This window comes from Fringilla coelebs (genome assembly GCF_963513975.1).
Source record: "Fringilla coelebs genome assembly, chromosome: 2".
NCBI classification, from domain to species: Eukaryota; Metazoa; Chordata; class Aves; order Passeriformes; family Fringillidae; genus Fringilla; species Fringilla coelebs.
In genome coordinates, this window is record NC_140029.1 from 115,386,193 (window position 1) to 115,411,454 (window position 25,262).

A 25,262-nucleotide genomic window follows, 5' to 3' on the forward strand; every position below is an offset into this window, starting at 1 on the left:
TCTTCTACTAGACTTTTCTGAAATCAGGGCACAGAACGGTTCTAATCTGATATTTTACATATCTGTTTCTCTGGTTAAATGGTTGTAAAGGAATCAGATAAAATGTAGTACCCACAGTACTTTTCTTTCTTTTGGTGATTTAGTATTTTTATAATATAATTCTTTTTCTAACTTTCCTATCTACTTTTTATCTTTAATATTGATTCATTTTTAACCCTTTGTTGGGAGAAATATCAGGGATCTCCATTTATGACTGGGCAGACATCAACAGTGACAACACTTTCATTTAGTTGATTGTGTTTCTTGTGTAATATTCAATATAATCAAAATGAGGGGGTTTGCTGCTCTATTCTCTTGATTTCTGCATAATTTTAACCTTAATTTAAGCAGCACTTCTGATGTGTGTTTTAATTTTAGCCACACCCATCCCTCTCGTATCAGTGGTGTTTCTTCAAGAAACTCGTGTCCAAAACAAGAGAAAAAATTTCATATGAATATCCTTGAAGCACTGACAACTGGAATCATATCCAGCCATATCTCTGGTCTTGTTATCTCCCTTCAGGTGTTTTTACCTGTGCTGAGACAGCTTTTTGCCACAATGGAAGCTTTGTGCTGACACACAGCAGCCCACTTGGTGCAGTTGACTTGCTAATGGTGAATTTTTTTTCATGAGGTAAAAAGAGAGCTCTTGTCTCCTTTTTGTGCTAAACTGGTATGAAATTCCCAGGTCAAAATACATGCTGAGCAACACTTCTTGTACTTTCTTACTCAAGCAGCTTTCTCCTAGTAAATGTCTTTTCCACCACAGCTACAGGTTATTTTTTATTAGGGGAATATGACCACTGGCTCCCCAAAAGGGAAAGGCTCGTTTCCATATTGCTTTCCAGACCACTCCCTTCCCTGGGAATTAAGTGGCCTGCTTGCAACAGTAAAATAGCTCTGAGCTCATGTGAAAAAGCCATTTGAATCCTGGATGGATTTCACAAAACTTTGGTTCATTGGGTAAGAACCAGATTCAACAGGCCATGACATAATAGATTCCATATTTTATAATCATCATCTGCATCTTGCCTAATTAGACAAGATGCAGTAAGGCTGAAAGGCATCAATATGTTGATTTAATAATTGCTTGGGAGTTGCTGCCATTTTATTGCCCAGATGCTGTACTGGGCAACAAAATTGTTTCTCTAGATCAGTTACTGTGAAATCAAATATTCAACACATTCACTGGGCTTCATTCAGTGCAGGTATTTTTATACAAGGACATGAAGTGAAATGGCTTCAAACTGAAAAAAAGGTAGATTTAGAATTTTTACATCAGGAAAAATTCCTCCCTGTGGGGGTGGGGAGGCCCTAGGACAGTATATTATATTATATTATATTATATTATATTATATTATATTATATTATATTATATTATATTATTCCTTATATTATGGCTCCCAGAGCAGCTGTGGCTTCCCCTGGATCCCTGGAAGAGTCCAAGGCCAGGCTGGACAGGGCTTGAAGCAGCCTGGGACAGCGGAAGGTGTCCCTGCTGCACATGGTAGGGGGTGGCACTGGATGATCTTCAAGGTCCTTTCCAGCCCAAGTCACTCTATGATTCTATTTTTCTATTATTTTATGGCATTTCTACAACTAAATAATATGCATCCAGTTGTGCTCAAACAAACAAACAGACAAACAAACAAAAATTTCTTTTTCTTCCTCCTGATTTCTTCCTCCTGATTTCTTCCTCCTGTCTTCCAGTAGAAAAAAAGTCAGGAGAAAATTACAAGCATTTCTGGTGAAATGAATGCTGAGGCTTTGCTTTTTAATATTTATTCAGAGTAAACTTCACGTTTTGGGTCTAACAAAAAAAAAAGGTAGGAATGGATGCACAGCACCTTCTCCAAGTTCCTGCTGAGAGCAAGGACATTCCTAGAATATGCTGAGGTGGAAGGAAACCCCAGGGATCATCAATTCCAACCCCTGGCCCTGCACAGACACCCCAAATCCCACCCTGGGCATCCCTGGGAGCTCCTGGAGTTCTGTGGGGCTGTGCCCATTCCCTGGGAGCCTGGCAGTGCTCAGCACCTCTGGGGGAAGAACCTTTCCCTAAATCCAACCTAAACCTGCCCTGACACAGCTCCAGCTCTTCCCTGGGTGCTGTCACTGTCCCAGAAAGCAGAGATCAGTGCCTGCCCCTCGTGAGGATGTTGAAGACACCACGAGGTCTCCCTCAGTCTCCTGCAGGCTGAACACACCAAGTGCCTTCATCCACCCCTCAGTGTCCTTCCCCTCCAGGCCCTGCACCGTCCCCATGGCACTTCCTTGGACTCTTTCTCACCTTTACTCCTTTCTTATGCCATGGCTCCCAAAACTGGGAAATCCCCCAGTGATTTTCCTGCTCATCCCCAGCTGAGCCAAGAGCCAAGGGCTGCAAGGAGGGCGCAGCACGAGGCCAGGTCACACCAGCAAAAACCGCTTTGGTCTCTCTGCCCTGCACAGACCAAAGCAAGAATTGCTCTTTCCATGCCCTGCCTCGCTCTGTGGGCTGACTGATTGAGGTCCAAGGAATCTGAGGATATAAAAGCTGGTTCCAAGAAAAGGTGGGTGAGATGTGGGGTGAGAGTTGGCAGGGATTTCGGTGTGCAGAGTTCCTGGTTGCAGCTAGACCACAGTTCCTGCCTTCTTTACCTCCCTAGCAGGGGATTGCCAGAGCACAGCAGGCACAAAAATATATTTAAAGTCTATAAACAAAAATAGGAGTGCAAATGTTTTATTGGCATAAATGTTTTAACATGGGCAGTTGCTAAGGAGTAACCAATTCCTTCCCCATAGTGACAGCCTCTAAAATGTGATGGATTCATTTCTTTAATCCTGTTTATCCTAGCATCTAGTGGCTTTTCTGGTTTTCAGTGTAAAGTGAAGTGTTGTGCATTATCTTTGAAATGTTCTTGTAGAAAAACAACCCTCCAAAAAAGGGGGTTTTTTGCCAGAGTTTGTGTTCTTCTCCTGTCACTGAAACCCTGGAGAAAATTACCTAAAATTGCCTAAATATTTTTCTCAAAGTGACTGTGATTCTTGAGATTAACTTCCTGGTTATCCACTGTGGTGTTTTATCCCCTTTTGGTCACTCCTTCAAACCCATCAGCCTTTGCATCCCAAGTTTTTATGCTGCCATTTCATGATCTCTCACCTTGGAGAGGAAAAACTGGTACAAACCAATTCCCCTTGGATGGTTGCACCACAGAAAACACCAGCTTAACTTGTACTAGCTGTGACCACATAATTTCTTTTCAGGCTTATTAAAGAGGACTGGAGACCAACTGGGATTAGCCACACGCCTTTGAGGAAGTCTTGGGAGTTGGTGTTGAACTTCTTTTTGTAGGGTAGTGGAGAAAAAAATCCCCTGCATTCCTCAGCCTTGTGGTGTATTTGATCTGTGGGCAAAACAAGGAGTCTAATTTCATTTTACAGCGTGCTGTGATATTTTTATGAAGGGTGTGATGTGTGCACTGTTTGAGGTTATTTCCCTGCTCCTTGGACCATCAGCCTAACACCTTCCACGGGCATTAAATCCTCATTTCAAATGTGGAAAGGTTTAGAGGATAAGGTCCAGATCTCAAGCTCCTCTCTGACAAGAACTGAGAAGAGGTAGGGCTGATCAGCTCTTTTACCAACATTACTGTGTCCCTTCCCTTCTATTATATAAAATTTTAAGGAAAGAACTTAGGTTTAGAAAGGATTTAGAATTTTTTAGAGTTCTAAACCCCTTTTGAGAAAGGGTTTAGAGTTTTTTTCCTGAGATTCTCGATTTTCAGGTACATCCTAACAGAAACAAGGTGAAATACTGCCCAAAGACTGCTTCTATTTCTTTTTTTCTGATTGAATTCTGTTCTGCTCAGCCACCATGAACCACATTAGAGTAGGAGGAAAGTGATGAAAAGCCTTCTACGGAAATAAGCAAGTTGACAGCAGCAATCAAAATCCATTCCTATAGGAACTCTATATCTGTAATTTTTACCTCCTTTCCTCCTCTCTAAGTATCAGAGGCAATGTGACTTGCTCAAGTGTCCTGGGATTTGCTTTTTAGTGGTCAGTAGCATCATTTCTTTCCAAAATCATGTTCTGTTTTAACCCTAGAGAAACAAACAACAAAAAAATCCAAACAAAAAAACCCACAAAGCCAAAACCAAACAAACAAACAAAGCCTCAAACTAAACCAAAAATAAAAACAAAAAATTATTTTTTTAATAGGAAATATTGCTTCACAGACTCCAAAACTTTCCATACTCTTCTTTCCTAAAAATACTTCATGTTATGGAAAAATGGACCAAGTCCTCCAACATTTACCCTACCTGCAGGCTTGAAGAAATAGGAATTATACATCCTTGAATGAAAAGGGAAAGAAAAAAATAGGCCATGCACCTAACAAATGTTTATGGGATTTTCTTCCTTGGAATGATACTTAGGACAGGTTGTTGTAGTACAAACACCAGTTGAATGCAGAAATTGCTTCAATTCCCATCAGGTATCCAACCCCTTCCTACTAAAGGTCAGGTCCCATCCTTCAGGGTGACCTCCAGCAGAATTGTAGCACTGGGGAGGATTTTCATGGATTTCATGGGTTTTTCAGATTTTTTGCAGTTGGAAACAAGGAAAAAGCCTCATCTTTGAACAGCAGCCTCTCACAAGCCTTTCATCAAGGATTTTGGGGGCACGTAGCTATCTATAGGCCACAAAAACAGTTCAGGAACTGTTTCTTCAGCTTTAAAATACTCCAAATCTACCCAGGGTTTTTTGTCACCTATGTCTTAGATTTGAGGTGCAAAAAAAGAGCTGTCATCAGAATTTCAGGGAGCTCCTTGAAGCCCTGTTTGAACAGCTTGGACATCGTCAGCTGCTGTTTTGAACTCACCTTCATGGGCTACATTTTCTTCCTTCCTCAAATCAGTGTATATAAATATATATATAAATATATATATATATGTAAAAGCCTACTTAATAACTGGAATCTCTTGTTCTGCTCCTGCTCCCCCTCGTCTTCCCACAGCTCCTCTTGTTTGAGCAGGTTATATAAAGATACCTTTGTTACCCTTTCTGGAAAAGAAGCAGCTTCTTCAGTCTTACAGTTCTTTGAGAATTTCTGCACTTTGAGTTTTTATTTGGCCCTTGCAAAGGAGGCCACGGCCTTGGCAGCAGAACTAGAGAACATTTAAAGGTATTTAAAGCTTCCTGATCCAGGCCAGTGGGTCAGAGCTCACAGTTCTCTCTTTCTCAAAAAAAAAAAAGTTAAAAAAGTTTAAAATCTTGTTCTATAATTAAGCAAACACTAATGTCTCTCAAGGAAACAAACATGGTTTATATGATTTTGTTGCTTCTGCAGCTGAGAGGGGCTGAAGCTGTGATTTCTGATATGACCATGGCTGTGAACCTGGAGATCCCAGATCCACGTTAGAGCCCTTGAACAACTTCAGCACCCAGTGCCTGCTGTACATGTGCAGCCACTCCTCCTGTTGCTGCACACTCGTGGCTAGAATGCCAGAATTCAATTAATGAAGCAGCTCCTTTCATGAAGCACTTCAGGAAGAGCTCGGATTTCTAAACACAGATTTTCCCAATCAGCAGTAGAGCCTGACCCTTGTGTACTTTCAAGACATTTACTCTTATAACTGTGGCCAGCTTTAACATAAACACAAATCCTCCTGGAGGGAGCCTTTCCAGAGGCCAAAGATGGGTTATTTGCAAGGCTGAGGCCTCTGTGTGTTTTATCAGAGAGCAATCTGAGTAATTCCAGTGTTTTATCCTACCGTGCCTACTTTTCCATTCCACCAGCAAATGGATTTCATATTTCATTTCCCACGCACCCCATCTGCACAACAATCATTTGTGTACCTTTCAGCTGCCTTTATGGAGTGAACTGGTTTAGCTTTTCCTCAGCAAAAGGCATCATAAAATGAGGTGTTGGTATGCTGTGTCCAAGTGGTTTTCCTCAGAGCTGTTCCTGCTGGCACCAGGGGCTGATAAGAGCAGAGTTAAAATTCACTTCAGATGTAACCTAGAGAAATTTGTTTCCCTCTGCAGAATTTGTCCTGCTCAGCATGGAGCACTAGGAGGGTTTTTTCAGCACTTTACACACTTGAAATAATCCAGTGGGGTTGTTTGCTCAATTATTTATCTAATACACCAGAAGAAATGTTTTCCTCTTCTGTAAAAGTGCCACATTCTTTGTTTTCTTGATTGCTGCTATTAAATAATTAGGCTTTTCTAAAATCTGTGCTTGTCTTGTGACAAATATTGACTGCAAATTTTGATATTTCTGATTAGCAGAGATGCCTTGGCAATTAAGTGGAAATACAAACTAACAAAGGCTTGGCTTTCCAATCAAGTGATGTTAGGCTTTTTTCTTTCCTGTTAAAATGCTGGGTTTGGTTTTGTTGACATTTCTAAGAGTTGAAAATAATTTGCTGATTCATTACTCAGAAGGACAAATTTCTTATATGAACAAGGTGGTGGTTTTCTCTTCTTTGAAAAGAATTTTTTTAAATGAGAACTCAAACTTCCTCACACTTCCTTTGTTGTTTTTATCTGTTCATCAGATATATCTAAAAATATTTTTTTAATATTTATGTATAAATCTATATGGAAATATACAGCTTTAGATTATATTCTATTTAGAATCTATACTTAGATTCTATTTAGAATCTATATTTAGATTCTATGAAGTAGAATCTAAATATCAGGGATTCAGTCCAGCCTTAGATAAGAAACATTTTGCAAAATACTCTGAGGGTTTGCTGGTTCCCTAAGCACCTCATACCTCCATGTGTGAAATAAGTAGTCTCCTGTTACCCTTATCCAAATTTTTGATTAAAAAACCCAACTAACTGTAAAAGGATTAAAGGCAGCACAGGGATAACCTTGTTTGTTAAGTCAATAAAAGCCTGGATTGAAAGGGCTGTAAATCTATTCAATATTTACTGACATGTTAATGTTATCCCTGTTATTTCCAAGCACACTTGGAGCATTTCCTGTCATGTTAATTAAATGTTTCTCCTTCTATTTCTGCCACTTAGGCCAGGTGGCTGCTAAATCAATCAAAACACGAGGCTGGGAGGGGGAAGCTACAGGGGAAGGATTTGCCCACCCCACCACAGCTCACAGGTGCAGAGAGAATTGGCCTGAAAAGAGACATTGATTCACCTCTGGAACAAAAAGTCAGGGATCCATTACCTTTAAAGAGTTCTCCCACTTTATTGAGGCTTTTGTCCCATTGATCTTTAAATAGGAACCTTCTTGGGAAATTATTTTCTCACTCTGGCTTAAATTTGAACCCATTTTTATTGCCATTACCTAAAATCCTTCCCCCCCCCTCCCCCCTTTTTTTTATTTTTGTTTTTTCAGTGGTAGTTAGTTTTGTTTTGTTGTCCTTAAGAAGAGAAGTAGCTTTCTTTTCTCCTCTATTGCATTTTATTTGAAAATGTGGTTTCCAGGGCCAGCAGCCAACTCAGCAGTTGCCTCTTAGAATAGAGATTTGACTGGAATTTATGGAAGAAATATAGGTGTGAGGCCAGTGAGCAAGGGCTGCCTGGGACTGGGTTTATAACAGCCCCCTTTGTCCTGCCTGCCATGGAAGTTGGGCACACAAACACGTGAGATTGCTGAGATGGGAGAGAAACTGGATGTGTTTGAGCACAGAGAAAAACAGAGGGGGGACAAAAGGGACCTTTGGATAGAACTTTTCAATGTGCAAACAGAGTAGCTTTATTAAGGCCTCTGAATCTTTCAATGCCTCTGTTTTGGAGCTGGCTGGGCAGGAGCCCTCTTTGTACCAGGGATTGTGGGAATTGCACCTTGCTCTGGAGACAGAAGGGCCCAGATACCCCTTTTTGCTTTAGAAGTGAAAAATCCTCCCATAGAGTGGAAAAAATGTGTGATACTTTAAATTCACCTTTCTGTTACTCGTGCCTGCATTGGAGAGGCGTAAAGGCTTTTCCAGCTGCACTAAACCCTTGCCCCTAAAATCTCTTTAAATGCAGCTGCTCTTTACTTTGCTTGCACTAAAAAAAATGTGCTAAAGATGTGGCAGCCCAAGGATATGGGCACAATCCACCTCCTCTGTTTTGGAAGATGACAAAGCTTGACAGCAATTTCAGAAAGATCTTGACAGATCTCTGTGGCTGCCTCAGAGCCAGGACCATGGCAGCTTTAGGGTGAGACAGTTGTCACTTCCTCCTTCTCCCTACTCACCTTTTTGGGTTGAATGGAGCTCAAAATGGGAGAATTCAGAGAGAGCTGGCAGCACCCTGATTTAGTGACTGTGCAATGTCCTTCAAGTTCACACAATGCCCTTAAAATTCACTGATATTGGAGTTCCCAAGGGGGCACCACAGACTACCCTGCTTGGTGACAAATATACCCCTGAATGACCAATGGTTATTCTGCCTGAGAAGTTCTTCTCTTTTTTCTATACTTCGGTCTTTTTTTTTTCTTTTCCAAAAGAATTGTGTATTCTCATCTATTAAACAGAAAAAAGCTGCTTTGACATTGAACTCAACCCAGGCTATGGCTGTTCATCTTCATATATTTTATGAAGGTTAATGTGAATCCCATTAATTTGGCCTACTCAATGTACCCAGTGCCCTCAAGCTTTGTCAAAGCCACTGATCTCAGTCTCCTCCACATCAACATTGCAGCATGGAGCAACTTATGAATTCATTAAGTCAGGAATACAGCTCCTGACAAGTGCTAAATGCATCTCACATCTAACAGCATTTGTCAAGACTCTTTTCTCATTAAGCTCAATTTGGGTTTTACAAGAAGTTCCCTTGGAGATGCTGGCTGTTTTCATCTTGCAGCAGCAGTAAAGAGTATAATAGTCTCTTAATTGATCCCTGAGGAACTGCAAATGTGCAGAATTGCTGCTTTGTCAACTGGCTTCTCCCAGGGACAGGAGCTCTTGGGTGAGTTGAAGGCTGTGTGCTGAACACACCGTTGGTTTCTGAGATTCTGCTCCACTTGGCTCCTCATGAAGAGAGCTGGGAATTCTGCTCTGAGATTGTACAAGGAACCAGAGAATCACAGAAGCGTTCAGGTTGAAAGGGATTGAGGATAATGCAGTTCCAGCCCTTGTGCCATGGGCAGGGTCACTTTTCTAAAAGCCACATCCAGCCTTGCCCTAGGCACTTTGAGGGATGGGGCAGCCACAGCTTCTCTAGGCACCCTGTGCCAGGGCCTCATCTCCCTCACAGAGAAGAATTTTCCTCTAATATCCAGTCTAAACGTGCTCTCTGTCAGTTTGAAGCCATTGCCCCTTGTCATGTCCCTCCAGACCCTTGTATAGAGTCCCTCCCCATCCTTCTTGCAGGTTTCCCTCAGGTACGGGGATGCTACAATGAGGTCACCCAAAGCTTCTCTCCTCCAGGCTGAACAATCCCAATTCTCCCAGCCTTTCTTTCTAACCAACTTGGTGGACTCATTTTCCTCCAGAAGCTCCAACAAGGACACTGAAGGATGAGGCAGAAGGAGCAGAAAGAAAGGGGACAACAAGCTGTGGCACAGACTCTATTTCCACTTCCCTCCTTGCATGTAACAAGTTTTGCCTCTGGCCCAGGCTCTTCGAGCAGATGCTGCTTGTTATCTTCTCTACTGCCTACAGTGGTGCTCAAAGCTCAAAGTTTATTTAAGAATTGTTTGATAGTCCCTCTTTGGAAGCCCATTAGGAACTATTCACACCATGTCAAAACTCGGGAGACATTAAATTTCACCTAATGCTTCCTGAAAAGCTCTGGCACCTGGCCTGTGTTTCAAGAAAGAGTTAAACAGGGAATACTAATGGCAAAAGAGCATACATAAAGCTGTCCCCACCTTTCCCTTTGCAGTAACAAAACACAGACCTCTTTAAGGGGAAACTCAAGAAAGTCATTCAAAAACAGCTCTTTCATAACTTATGAGTACCTTGCATGTTATATTGTACAGGTGTCACTGTGTAATCCCCCACTCTCTCAACAATTTTTATACCAAACTGAGGATGTAAAAGGTCCATCTGGATTTCCTCTGGCTTTTCCTCCCAACATTATTCAGTCTCTGTTTCTTCAATCTTTGCTAAGCTGGTGGAACGTGCCCTCAAATGTCACTTACAGCACTTTCATATTCTACACTGAAAAAAATTAATGGAATAGAGTTTGCAATTCAAATCCTGCCACTGACAGACGATTGCTGAGGCAAAGTCAGGAGGTTCAATTTAGAAGCTGTAAACTGTTACAGGGCTGTAAATTCCTATTCCATTAATGTTGTGCCACATTTAAATGGGGGAAGAAAAGAACCAGCACTCAGCTTTTTGGAACCTATGAAATCAGGGGTGATCATGGTGCTTCTACAGCTGCTTCTTCTACCTGTGCCACTTAAAACTCCAGGTGAAAATCCAGCTCCTTGGCTTTTTAATTGAACTGTAGATTCCTGACTGACAGGCACTATTTATATTTTCACATATTAATACCTCTATGAACACTGGCAGAATTGTAATTCAATAGAGATTTATTAGTATTGACTTAGAGATTATTTCACTTTCTGAATTATGTTCTCTCTTTGAGATGTCATGAGTTTTCTTTCCTAAGACAGAGAAGAGAAGAGAAGAGAAGAGAAGAGAAGAGAAGAGAAGAGAAGAGAAGAGAAGAGAAGAGAAGAAGCAACTAAAAACCACAATTCACCTGTCCAAGATAAAATTCAGCAACACCCCAAGAGGCACCAGATACTGTAGGTTATGTATTAGCAGCATTCCATAAAAATCCTGCTTTTGCTATTTGACTCCCACCCCTCTTTATGGCTCTAGACAGTTAACACTGAGTTTGAAACCAGGGTAAGATATTAAGAACCTTAGAAGGTTCTCCTTACTTTTTTCATTTCCTTCTCTCTCACCACCACCATCACCATCATCACAACCAACATCTTTTCCCATCCAATAAAAAAAAGAGAGTTCTGGGAATAAAATGCTACAGATGTTTCCACAATATAGTCTTGATACATGTCTTATATTTCATATAAGTCCTTGAACTCTAGATTCTTTTGTATCTTGTCATGTCTAGCCCTGCTGCAGTGCCTTCCAGAGCAAATTCTGAGTGTATTAATTAGAACATGTGCTCTGGTTTTCTTTCCATCACAATTTCTTGTGAATAGAAAATAGGATCAGACAACATAATCCGATTAGTTCCCCGGTCCTGCTGATTTACTGTGGTGTTTCCCTGCACATCTCAGTGTCTGAGCAGGCTCCTTGCTCCAGGAGAGGACAGACTGTCACGAGAGAGATTGTTTTACCACTCACTGAAATTTAACCTGGATGAATAATGGACTCCCAGGAGAAACCATGAAAATCAGTCTCCTCCATGGTAGGATAATGCCTAAACCAGGTTTGAGTTTCAAAGTCACCAAAGAATCAAGAAGGGTGAGAAATTATATCTGAAGAACCATTTCCTTCAAGCCTTGTTCTTGCACAGCAGCGAGGTTTCTTGCAGTATATCTGTAAATTTTACTTCCTTCATGAAATTTATCAAGGATTTTCACTGAAGCATTTCTCACAGATTTAAAGGTCTGGAGTTTTTGGGGTTCTTTTCACTGCAACTTTTAGTGTGAAGAAAAAACAGGGAGAATAAATTTTCCTGAAAACTTTTTACACCATTACATTTATTAAAATTTTGGTGTACAATTTTAACTGAAGTCAAACAATATTTTTCTGAAACAGCTGTGGTCATGGATTCAGTTCCAAACTAACAGAAAGGAAAGTGCCTTAACACATTTTGTGAGCACCTCTAGCTTTGCACACTCTTCAGAAGCTCCCATTGGCTCAAATTAGGCACCGGTGTGTTATCTAAGCCTTAAATCATACACGTGTTTCTTTTCCATAGATTTTTTGAGTTGCATTTATGGTTCAGGATTATTGCTAAAGAAATAGTGGTTATTTTGGGCCACAGCTGCTGCTGTTGATAAGAAGTCTTTGTATGAGGGCAATCTGTGTCGAGGTTGTGTTTTTTCTCTCTTTTCATTTAAACTTCTTATCCAGCTTCTTTAATGGTAAGGCCTTGTCCGCTCAGAATCCCAGAAAAGCACTTTTTTGTCCAGGCCTCTTCTCTCTGTTGAGCAGCAAGGAACAGCTGGTAGGGAATTCTAACCCAGAGTGAAAGTGGCTTAGACTCCCTCCCCACCTCCCTTATTCCTCTCAAGAAGAATTACTTTGCCTTGAAAGCACACTGATTATTCTGGAATAAAGTAATATTCCAGATATGATGTTCCCAGGGGATGGGGGTGTTCTGAGGCTACTGCTGCAGTTAGCCCAGTTAGTTTTCCTATTCAACTTTACTTGCTTTGAAAACAAATCCTTTTCACTTCAGTTTTAAAGAATCAAATAATTATGAGCAGGTGAATAGAGGGAAAATGGAAGTACTTCATTTTAACAAGAAGCCTGGCAGCTTTTCGAGTTACATCTCATAAAAGTGGGAGTTAGGAGTTTGCCTCAGTCATCAGCTTGAAGGGTATTTTTCTCAAGAAGTATCAGCTCCATGAGATAGAATAAATCAAGAGTGAGGAAATCAGTGGAACTCCTGGGAAAGATTTTGAAGGGAAGGCTCTGAACAGGACCCAGGCTCTGCTCTGGGGGCCAACAGTGGCACCAGAGGAACAGGCAGGGACTGAGCCCAGCAATTCCCCTGCACAGGAGGCAGAACTTCTGCCCAGCCCTGAGCAGAGCCCAGAGAGGCTGGGGGGTCTCCTCCCTGGGGATATTCCAGAACATCTGGGCATATTCCTGTGCTCTGGGATGACCCTGCCTGAGCAGCGAGGTGGCACCAGTGACCCTCTGTGCTCCCTTCCAGCCTGACCCATCCTGGAATTCTGTGAGTAAGAATTTCTTACCCAGCCCATAAAAGGTGTGACAGCAGAAATAAATGGGCTGAGATAACTGTGAGTGGAAATTCCAATTATCAGTGTAATTAACCTCTGATCATTTTGAAGTGTGTGAGGTTTCACATACAGAAACCATGGGACAGGACATTAACAGCTCTGTAGGTCGAGCTCACCTTCACATTCAGAGTGTGATTTCTAGGGTTATTTAAGGATTGGTTTCCCCATTTTTGTGCCATGACAGCACTGAGAGGTTTGGAGGTGCCAGCACCCCAAGATGCTGTTGATGGCTGGCTGTCCACCTTCTTGGCTGGGACAGAGGTCAGGCAGGAGGACTTCTCCTGCAGGCAGGCATGCAAACTGTGCATACACAAGGAGAGATCAGCCAGGGGCCTTTCATGCTTCTGAGACCTTGATTACACCAGCACTGAGGAGAAATTGCCAGGCACACCTTGGAAGCAGAGCAATAAACATAATTTGATGAGTCTAAAAGGTCCTGAGCACTGGCTCCAACTCAGGTAAGAAGCAGCAAGATGTTCAAAAGCCTCAGCTCCCAGAGTCAGAAGAGTGCTTAATTTCATGTGTTTGGGGGTGGGTTTTGAGCACACTGCTCTGATTCCACTGATCTCCATACATTTGCTTCCTCCTGTTCTCCCCAGCCCCCCATAAATTGGATTAAAGGCTTGTATGATTGATACATGCAATAGGTTGAATTCATCAGGCAGAAGATTGGGGTCAGAAGGAATTTCCATTAGCAGCAAACTGGAAATGATCTGAGGAAGCCTGGAGGAGGAGCTGAGGGGGCTGAACAAGGAAATATTTCTCTGGAGCATTTGGAATGGATCACTCTCGTATTCAAATTAAAAGCAAAGCAATCTGACATTGCAATTTGGGTGACTTTATTCCAATACAGTTTCTGAGGAAGTCCAGAAGTCTTTCTTAGGACTTGCAATACAGCATGGAGATGCCATAATTTCAGGTCTGATTTTGCTGAGGGAAAGGAATTGTCAGGATCTGGAAATGTGCGTGGGGAAATTGAGACAGAAGGCACCTCTGTTTTATCTATTTCCACAGGAAGTAGAAAGCTCCAACCCCTCCTTTTAATGGAAGGTAAAGGGAGAAATAATTTCATTTTAATTTTTGGTCATTAATTGCATCATTTTTGGGGTTTTTGTTTCACACCAAATACCCCTCTAGCCAGGTAAGCCTTAAATAAAGACACAGCCTTTAATTGCTTTAATCATGTCCCATTTGTTTGAAAGAGGGATGCAGTGACATAACACCATGAAGGACTTGCTTGACATGGTTCATTCCAAATCATGATAACAAAAGATTGATAATAGTTTTGTCGGGTTTTTTTCCTCTTGCATTTTCTACAGTCACTGGGGACTTTCCACCAGGATGCTTCCTGGACCCTCCAGGGACCAGTTTGGCTGGAATTTCTGTTGTATTTTGCACAGCACATGGTGAGTGCTTCATATAAATGACCTTTGGCATCTGCAGCACGGGGAGGCAGGGGTTAGAAACAAGCTAATACTTGTTTGGTATTATTACTCATGTTATCACCATCTGGTGCACAGCTAAAAAAGTACCTAAAATGATTCTGTTACCACCTGGCATTTTTCTGGCAGAGCAAAATGTTGGATTTGGCCAATAGAACTGCAAAGTGAGAGTTGAAACACATCTTAGGGTTCAACTAATGCTGAAATGTCTTTGATACTGTGTATCCACCTCAAGTGGAAAAGCTGGGGGGTGGAGGGAAAGAAAAAAATTAAAAGCAAAAAACAGATTTGGAACTCTGAAATTCTTCCTGGTTTTAATTTGTCTGTAGAAGGAATTTAAGCAAACAGAAACATTGTAAAAGTAGAAATTGAAAAAGATGCAGCACACTAAAACCAAACAGTATCAAACACTGGCTGTTTTATCTCAAAAATGCAATAAATTGGGGGCTGATGAAACCAAAGAGCTCCATTTACAGATGAGATTAAGCAGTCAGGACAAATTTATTACTTTTGGATTAAAAGCAATCACGCAGCATTTGTAATCAACGAAAGAAAAAGCAAATGTGATGCTCGTGATCAGGGAGAAGCTGAATTAATTGCTCCATGTGTTCCTGCACCGTCAGTGTCACCAATCACTCCTGACATGCAGGTATCAGGTCACAGATGTTATTTTTTTTCCCAGTATTTCCCACACATGCACACACTTTTGTTTTCTAAATGCTTTGAAATGAAAAAGTCCCTTCTGGCCAAGTTGAGGAGAAAAAGTGCAGTGCTTTATTTGAAATTCTGATAGGAAACCAGTTTGGGGACATGAGTGCAGCACATTCTGCTGAGAACTGGGAGCCCTCAGCTGTGGAATGGATCCATCGCATTCCTCAGCACAGGGGAAGGGTGGGGCTTTGCTTGCAGCATCCCTGGCAAAAAATAAAAAAACCCTGTTAGAGCAGCTTGCTTTTGGCTCTGGGGAGAAGGCCCCAGCAGTGTCAGCCTGCAGAGGTGGCAGCAGTGCTCACCAAAATGCAGAAAATGCACCAGAATTGGAAAATGGGCTGATGATCACTGGCACAGAGTGGGGTCGTGCCACACTTCTTACAGACTCTGCAGTGTCTTGGTAGAGGGAAGTTTTCAAGGAGATTCACAGTCCCACACTTCTGCTGTAAATTAATATATCTGGTCTTTTTTTATGGTCCTTGCTTGGCCTCTGTTAGCACCCAGATATGCTGTGTAATAAACAGAAATCAGTGTTGAATTTGAGGAAGGCAATTGTTTGTTTTGCTTATTTAGCTCAAAAGTGACTGAGCTGAAGTTTATGTTCATATTGTGCTGTGGTTAACATTTCTCCAGTGAGGGGCAAGCAGACATAAACAAATGAGTTCTGCCCACAATTAAGTTCAGCAGGTAACTATTAGAGAGTTCAGATTTTCCTATAGAGTTGCAACTTCTGTTATGGAAATTGAGAACATAAATGCATAACTTCTGTGGAATTTGTGAATCTGATTTAAATCTGTGTGATTTATTAAGAGCTGGAAATTGAAACTTTTCTGCTGAGTGGCTTGTTTTGATTGGTGGTGTGAAATTCCTTCCCTTGGTTTAGGAATTATTTGAAAAATGTAAGGTAAAAAAAAAAGAATAGCTCCAGCTTGACAAGAAGCAGCCCATTGACCTGTGATTCTGTAGTGATAAAATTCGGATACGCATCAGAAGCACTAAAGGAAATCCCTTTTAAAACTGGTTTAATGCCATGTCGTGTTACTGTCTAGAGCTCTGTGACCAGATCACTGATGGGAAATCCTTGTTTGGAATTCACTGAGGTGAATTACAGGTATCTTGGAGAAAACTTTCTGGTTTTCTCCAGAAACCTCTCATGTGGAATACACAGCAACTTTTTAGTTCAACTTCTTCATTAACCTGTGTAAAAATAATGCTGGGAGAGAATTTGGACTACTGTAAAGGGGGATTGGAAGAAAAATTGAACTCCAATATTTGGGTGTGAACCAGATCCTGAAACCCAAGTGACAAGATTTGGTTATGGACTGAATTAATTGCTGTGAAGGGATTGATTGTACAAATCCAGTGTCCAGCTCTGGGCCCTCAGTCCAGGAGAGACCTGGAGGGGCTGGAGGGTGTCCAGGGCAGGGAACGGAGCTGGGAAGGGGCTGGAGCTCCAAGAGAGGCTGAGGGAGCTGGGAAGGGGCTCAGCCTGGACAAAAGGAGGCTCAGGGGGGACCTTGTGGCTCTGCACAAGTCCTGACAGGAGGGGACAGCCAGGGGGAAACAGGGACAGGATGAGAGGGAACGGCCTCAGGCTGGGTCAGGTTGGAGATCACAACAAAATCCCTCACAGAAAGGATTGCCAAGCCCTGGAAGGAGCTGTCCAGGGCAGTTGTGGAATCACCATGCCTGGAAATGTTCTAAAAACCTGGGGACGTGGCGCTGAGGGCCAGGGGTTAGTGACGGGCTTGGCAGTGCTGGGTTAATGGTTGGACTCGGTGACCTTGGGGGTTTTTTCCAAACTTGATGATTCTTCTGGAGGTTCTGGAGCCCAGTTTATTTTAAAGGGCTGTCAGAACCAAGCTCACTGCGGGAGATGTGCTGCTCTAGGGGCGCTGGCAAGGCTCAGACACCTCAGTTTGCCTGCATAGAGAAGCCCAGTCCTGGATCCACGTGTTTAACAAATTCCAGGGGCAGGAGGGACGTGGGTGGAAAGAACTGAAATGCACGGGTTCCAGAGTGAAGCTGAGGAGAAATGGCCTCAGCCTTTACCATTTGGTCAGGTTTTGATCTGAGCTGGTGAAATGCTGAGCTGCTCACAGCAGTGGAGTTGAGGATCTGCGTGAGAGATTTCAGCAGTGGGGTCTGAGCTCTCCACCCAGCATGGCTGGGGATGCCCAGAGCAGAGATGGGAATTGAACCCAGATGTCCTCAACTTCCACTCAGCCCCTCAGCCAGGTGGCTGTACCTCCTCCTCCAGAGAGAAAATATTACCTGAAAAGAATTACTACCCTAAAATAAATCCAGAATTTATGTAATTTGGTATTATATCGAGAACACATTGAAAATTTACTGAATCACAATTTACTTTTATAGTAAGGGACACTTTTACAGTATTTTCTAGCAACTCAAGACATCTGTAACCCTACAGTGATATGGCCACAATGGGGTCAGAATTAATAAGGGGCATCATGGCCTGAAATTCTCCCATTAGCAGCAACTCTCAAACTTCTTGAAGAGTTACATTCAAGCAAGCTAAAAAATACACTGAGCAAACAAGGGAAACATTTTGAAAGATAAAATATTTCAAATACTAGCAAATGAAACACTTATTGTGAAAAAAGAAAAAGCCTTAGGAGTGAAACGAAATGAAAATGCAGTTTGTTATACCATAATTGTATTATTGCCTCAGAACAATCAATCTCTTTTCTTTCTGAGAATATTTCCAAGCAGTTGTTTTTGAGCAATTTTCCTCGTATGAATAATCAGTCTTTTGAAGCATGACTCCAGTGTAAGGTCAAAGTTGTTTTTTATATTCTCCAAGCAGCTGAATTGCTTTCTGCTTATGTAATACAGATGTCAAGCTGTTTGAAATACTTGTGCACTTTGGTGACTTGTAAGAAAAAGAAGCAAGAACTTTCTACAGTACTTGATTTTGTCAGTTTGAAAATTCATTTCTCATTTTAAATGGATTTTTAAACCTCATGTTAGTGGAAATTCTTCCCACCTTACAAACCAAATACAATAATGCTCAGTTTTCAGCAATGACTTTTTATCAGGATTTAACTGTGCTCAAAGTGGGGTGACAGCATTCCTCAATTTTTAGTGAGCAAATTTCAGGCAAATTGGAGTCTTATCTGAAATACCTTTGAATCTGACAGGCAACTGAAAGTTTGTTTTTCATCTTGTGAAACACCTACAGGTAATTCTGCTCTGCCAAGGATGAACTTTTGGTCCTACCAAGCCCATGTAGGTCATGTAAGTTTTATCTTTTAAAAGACATAATAATTGTGACAGGATATGGGGTAACAGGGCCATGTGTTTGTCATGTTTGAGCTGGGCTGGGTGGGAGAGGAGGGCCAGCTATAGAGGCCATATCCATGGATTTTGTGTCAGAGCTTTGGAGTTTGCCTGTAATAAATCAAATTTATAGCATAGCTTCTGAGGAGGGGCTTGTACAGCCCTGGTGTGCTGGGACAATGCAATTTCTCCATGATCAAAAGGCCCAATGAAATATAATTATTGCTATTGTGAGGGCTCCAGAGCCTGCCCCTGGCAAATTGCCACTGAATAGTGGTCAGGCTGCCCCCAGCCACACAGGGCTGGACTTTCCACTGGATCCCATGGCATTCCTGGCTCAGCTTCCCACCAGCTCTAGATCTTTGCACAGTTGTCTGCTGGGCTGTGTAAATAACTCTAAAGGTTGCAGTGAGACAGTAAATATTCCCCAAGTAGTGAAATTCAAGAAAAACAGAACGAAGAAGTCATCCAGAATCTCTGGATAGAGCTGGGAAAAGCAGTTTGCTGGTAGAGTCACAGAGCTTTCAGGTAGATTAAAAAAAAAAACACACCCAAAAAATACCCTAAAACACCTCATTTTTCACACAGTGCATTTTGTGAACTTTACACCCATATTCACCGAATCTGTTTTGTTGGTAATAATTTGATTTAAATAGCATAGTTGTAAATTACACCTTCTCAAGAGGAATTAAGGATCAGCTTTTGCAAAAGGTTCCTAAATTTATTTGCAGCAATCACAGAAAACTAAGTTGTTTCGGTGGTCTGTGTTACTCATCTTTACTTCTCTTCCCCTTATCATGACTTTGACAGTAAACAAAGGAATTTGCATTTCTCAGTGTTGTAAGCTGTTAATATGTAGCTCAAAATGCATCGTCACTAGTACACAAATTATCCGCTTTAATCAGAAGAGCTTAATTTCATCACAAAGAAACATTTAGCAAGGTGTATACTCACAAGTGATACCTACATTTGGCAGCTGAATTGGAATTAGGTCAAAGCATCTGAACTGTCTTTATCCACTTTGGACGAGTGCAAACCATTTTCATCTTCTGTAAAGGACATTTCTTTGTTAAGCAGATTTATTGATAAACTGCTCCATGGGATTTTGGTACTTTAATATTTTCATCTATGGAGGGGCACAGCAGAAGAACAGCCCTAAATTAAATATAGCAATCATTAAAGAATTGATTAAAACTTAGGTGACACAAATGAAAAAGAATTTATGCTCAAGAGGTGACAGAAGCAGCAGTTTAGTTGTTGATTTGAGAATTTTAGGGTTTAAGAAAGCCATTTAGCTCTACAAAGGAGAAGGCAGGCTCTGGTGTTGCCAGGAACAAGAACAGAGAGAACATAAAAATTTAGGAGGGTAACATGAAGGATGATATTTGAGTCAAACATCTCATTAAAAGAAGAAAACTGGGAGGGGAATGGAAACAGAGAGGAGCATGCTTTTCTTCTTCAAAGCAAACAAAAAGTTAATACAATATAAAAGGATTTTTAAAAATATATGCTGAAGAAAGGCCAAAACTTTAAAGGCAACTTATGTTCCCATATTTATGAGACAGTATCATGAATACAATTTGAGCAGGGATATTTCCCACTAAAGCCCAAAACTTTAAATGATAGCTCTTCAAAATGTTTTCCAGTGCTTTATGTTTCCTGTAATGGAAAATGTTATCCTTCATTAAAAGCCAGCTAGACTGTCAGTATTTTCCATCATCCTCTATTTTCTCCTAGGCCTATATTATAATTTAACAGCATTCTTGATCTTCATTTTCCCATCAGAAGAACTATACCAATTTTCCCTTCTGTGTTTTCATCAGTATGGAAAAGGCTCCTTTTGTCTGTGCGGAGGCCAAACCCAGAGGAGTTGCCAAAACCTCACAGAAGTACAAAAAAAGAGAGGTAAAGAACAGACATGAATGCTCTGTGCTCCTCAAATCAAACTGCCAGGAGAAAAGTGCACCTTCTGAAGTCTTGCCCCCAATATCTCTGCCTGTGGGTTCTGTTACTGCTCCCTAATCCTATTAATCCTTAGAAATGAATGGATCCTGTTATTATTAGAGTTTCCCCACTGCCTTAAGTGCAAAGAGGACCTTGCTTTTAGAAGGACCCAGAGCTGCCTTTTAAGGGCCTTCTCTGGAGAATTCTACTTGGTCAGGTTTAGGCACCTGTTGTAGGAGAACTGACATAAACCAACTCAGTGGAAGACTCAGACAGAAACAGGGAAAGAAACCCCACAGCAAAAAGAAAAAAAAAATGTTGCATTTCTTCATATATTTCCTGGCTGACCTGGGGAATTCTTTGTGAATGCTGAGAGTTTTTATGGATTCAGAAAGCTGCTGGGTAAAATCTTGGAGTCAAGAGCTCACTGAAGGTCTTTAAGCACAAGAACATTGATGCAGTGTTGGAAAATTTCTCAGCTACAAATTGCCAGACGCTGAAAGTGAGTCCTGGGGGGAAGGAACCCTCCACAACCATTATCATGGTCCTTCCTGCTTTAGTCAGAATAAAAGAAAGAGTTTTGCAGGAAGATTTGCTGTGATCTAGGACAACAATTGTTTTGTAAGAGAACTTCACCAAATGGTGGCAATTTGCACGAGGGGAAAGTGCCTGGATGGAGTAATCTGACCCTTTCCCATCTCTACTGAATCTTGGAGTTGGCTGGTTTCACAATGCTCCATGTTCTAACACAGTCCCTTTAAAGTAGAAAACAATATTTTTGATCATTTCTAGAGACAATCAGCAGAGAATCCCATGGGATTCCTTGTTTCTGGTGTCTAAATGAGCCTTTTAGGGAAGCAGCCCCGAGGAAAAGGGTGCCATCTGCTACTCTCTGACCAGCTTTGCCTTCCACCCTCTGCTTTGCTCACTTGTTCTTCCTGCTGTCACATGTGCATGAACAAACTGTCTGGGAGGGCACAAAAGGGCACAAAACCATAAGGGACACACTCAGAGAGAAATGTAACACCAGAACAGAAGGGTAAAGGAGATCCTCAGATGCCAGTTTCCTTTTTTGCCTTTTATTCATTCAGTGCTTGGAGCAGGAATAGAATTCATCTCTGCTGGTTGTTGATTTCCTTCTCTTCATTCCTGGATTAGCTCCACTGGTTTATATTTTATTCACACAGTTATTTCCAAGGCTTAGCTAGATTAGTCACCTGTGTTTGTGTGTTTGAGCCACTGACATTTGTCCAGCTTTTGTTATACATAGCAAGGGGAAAAAAGAAAATTAATATTAGAAAGTGTCTCCCAGGAACTCAAAAGAGGCTGCTGAGTGTATTAAGTTACAAGAACCCTTCTAAGGAGTTTCAGGATTTTTGTAAGTTGACATACACAAAGTGTGCCAGTCCTTTTGTCTTCCAGGAGTTAATGTGATTAAGCTTTTTATCTGGCATGCCTTTTCACTAGAGAATCTGCATGAAATCCCCCTAAATTCTCTTCATGTCTTTCCAAAAAATAATATGAGCTTTTTTAACACGGCCTTTTTTACTGTCTGGAATGTGTTTTCATTTTCTAAGTGCTTTTCAAGGTTGAAAGGAAGAAAGTTTTGGTTACAAATGCAAATCTCCAGGAATGAACTCGAGTGAGCAGACTCAAGGCCCACGTCTGGCATCTCCTTTTGAAACCTGAGGCCTTTCTGACCCATTTCATTCTAGATGCTGCTTTTGAATCCTCCAACGTGAACTTCTTCCCTTTGGCAAAGTCACACTGATAAATGATGTCACTGAAATGAAACCCTAGCACGTGTGAGCATGGAATTTCTATTACTGCCCTCTTGCACTTCAAGGGGTTTCTTGCTCTGGCAGAGGCAGGGAGGGATCCACACGCTGGACGAGGGAAAGTTGAACCTGTACGTTCTGGACTTTCTCCTGTGAGCAGATTTGTGCATGGAATCTCCTGATTAAAGGCCAAATGGAGAATCTGGGTAAAAACTGGACAAGCTGGCTTTTAGCAGATGCAAATCTCTCCTTGCTTGAAGCAGTGCACCTGAAGGGCACAGTCAGATATCCATGGCTGGCAGAGGTTTTCAGATGGAGGTGAGGGGCAGATGGAGAATCCCAGAATCCCAGAAGGGTTTGGGCTGCAAGGGACCTTCAAGATGATCCAGTCCCACTCCCTCCCATGGGCAGGGACAGCTTCTGTTATCCCAGGCTGCTCCAAGCTCTGTCCAACCTGGCCTAGGACACTTCCAGGGACAGCCACAGCTTCTCTGGGCACCTCTGCCAGTCACAGGGAACAATTCCTTCCCAAAATCCCATCTAAACTTCTCTTCTGTCAGCTTGAAGCCATCTCCCTCTCTGTCCTGTCACTCCCTGCCCCTGTAAATAATATCTGAGGAAGCAGAAAGCCTCAACTTCCTACAAGTCTTTAAATTGCTGGATTCAGGCTGGGATCTTGTGCTTTGCCTTTCCTCACCATCAGTTCCCACCAGCCCTCCAAAGCAGTAGCAGAAACAGCATTTGGGTTGAGGTCCCTGGACATCAAACCTTCTTGTAGTACTTGGAAACCTTGTTGTAAAGGACTGAACTGAAATTCCAAAATCTGTTGGAGGAACAAGGAAGGAAAACTCCCAGCTTGCTACTAAATATGTTCCCACTGAAGCAAAGTTGAGTACCACAACTGCTGGGGGAAGAGAAAAGCTTCAACCAAGAACAGAGCCCTGAGGTCAAACTGAAGAGAATATTCAGCCACCCTCCTAGCAGAGCATTGTCTGAACATGTCCAGTGCTTTACAACACTTAACACACTCTGTATTCCAAAAGAATACCCTAAAGCTGAAGCCTGTGCATTCCAATGTTTGCTGCACGTTTCATCTTTCAGAGTTCTGAAGATCACCAACATTAGCTGTACTCCAGTAATGAATTTAGACAGAGCTAATCAGGCCATTCTGCAGTAAGCTTGGCCTTTAAAATCATGAAGTGTGCCAGTCTAATTTTGGCAGTCAATTTTCCTCTTTAGTGCATTTTTACAATTTCTATTCAAACCAGCTCTCCAGATATACAAGTTCCCCAAATGCTGGTTCCAGTGTAAATTATCAGCCTTTCCACATTTAGGCACTGGAGATCAAGCTTTGCAAAGCAGGCCTACATAAAAGAAGGAGAAATAAAACTCTGAGAGTTTGCAGAAAATTAACATTTATAACATTATGTCTTAGCAGCATGTTGGGGTTAAGCAAGAAAATATTTTTGGAAACATTCTTTACTTGAAAAGGGAAAGAAATTGTCATTTCAGTAATACCTCAGGGGAGAAAGAGGAAAGTTTATTTCAAATATTCCTTTGGAAATTAGAAAATGCTATTTTCAAGCTGTTCCCTACCATTCTCTAAAGTCCACAGGAGACAATTTATATGCTAAAATAGTTCTCCCTTTTTTTGGTGACCAGAAATAATTCCTGCAGCATAGAGATGCTAGAGTTCTCCATGGATGCATCTTGGGAGAAAGGGTCATTTTCTTATAGGCATTGCTGGCATCCAAGATACAGATGGGTGTAAAAGGAAGTTAGCGTGCCCATGGAGACCCTTTGGACCCAAAACAATGTTTTCTCATGCCCTTGTTTGGTTTTTGGAGCAAATATTATTTTGAGGAAAGATGATCATTATTCTGTTAGTTCAAATACAGGAGGTTTTTCCTTATCTTCCACCCATTCTAGATGTCAGGAATAACATTCAGATTACAGTGATCATATAAAATTCAGGTAGATTTAAAAAAAAATCCACCATTGCAGGTTTCTGCAATAGATGTCAGTGGCTCTTATAATTTCTGTGACTGCTGAGTCAGAGATTTTTTTTTAAGTGTTTTTTTCTTTACTGTCCTCCAAGAAAACATGATCCAAAACAAATATCCTCAGATTCCGTCAAAGTACTGACCTCTGCCATATCTGAGCAGCTCAAAGCAGAAAAGCCAACAGGTTTCAGTGATGAAATGACTGTAAATTATCAGTACTGAATGAGAAATCTCCGTGTCCAAGAACAATTCTGACAAAACCCTCAACAGGCTGTTGCATGGTTGGGTAGTAAGCAAGTTCTTATTCTGTATAGGAGAGGATTTGTTCAGGACTGCAAGTCCTCAAGGTTGGCTGATATTTCTTTGTGTTCTGAGGGGAAAGTTCTTACGTTAATCAAAAGGGCTGGGAGGGAAAATCAGTTCCTTTATTCTGTGTAATCACCACAATCAATCACCAAAACAGTTCAGACACATTTTTTATTGCTTCTTTATCAGTTTCATGACACAGTGAGATCTCTGCCATAAAGGCTCCCTGGGCTATAAGAAGCCTCAGAATTTACCATGGCATTTCTCTGGCTTGTGTTGGGCAGATTTTAATGGAAAGATACAGTTCTGAATAAAATCCTCATCTTAATCTATGTCCAGTATTACAGAAGCTTGATCTATAAATGCTGGAACAAAAAGATAATGTTTGAAAATGGTGTTTCAACACTGCAGAATAAGCCCCAGCCAGGAAGCCGCTGCACTTACTCCCAAGTGCTGCTGGCAACTGTGAAATCCAAGTCCAGCTGGATTTCACACTGGACAGTGCACAGAGCCAGGCATGTTTAAACATCTCTGCTGGAATCAGAGCCCAAAGAAAGAAAAGCAGCAGTCAAAGACACTGATCCAGTCATTTCCATGCTTGCTTTGGACACTGCTCTGCTGTGGTAGGTTTCTTCTTTGCCTCAGAGCTGAGACAATCTCCTACCATCTGTACAAGCACAGAGCCTGTGCAAAACAGGCAAACAGAGCTGGATGAAGAGATCTGAGGGCTAATGCAGCATTTAAGCCAAATTTAAAATGAAGTTTGGCCATTAGGCCATTTTCAATTTGTAGCACAACTGCCACCAACTTATTATTGCCCTGATCAGAGTTTGAATGTCTAG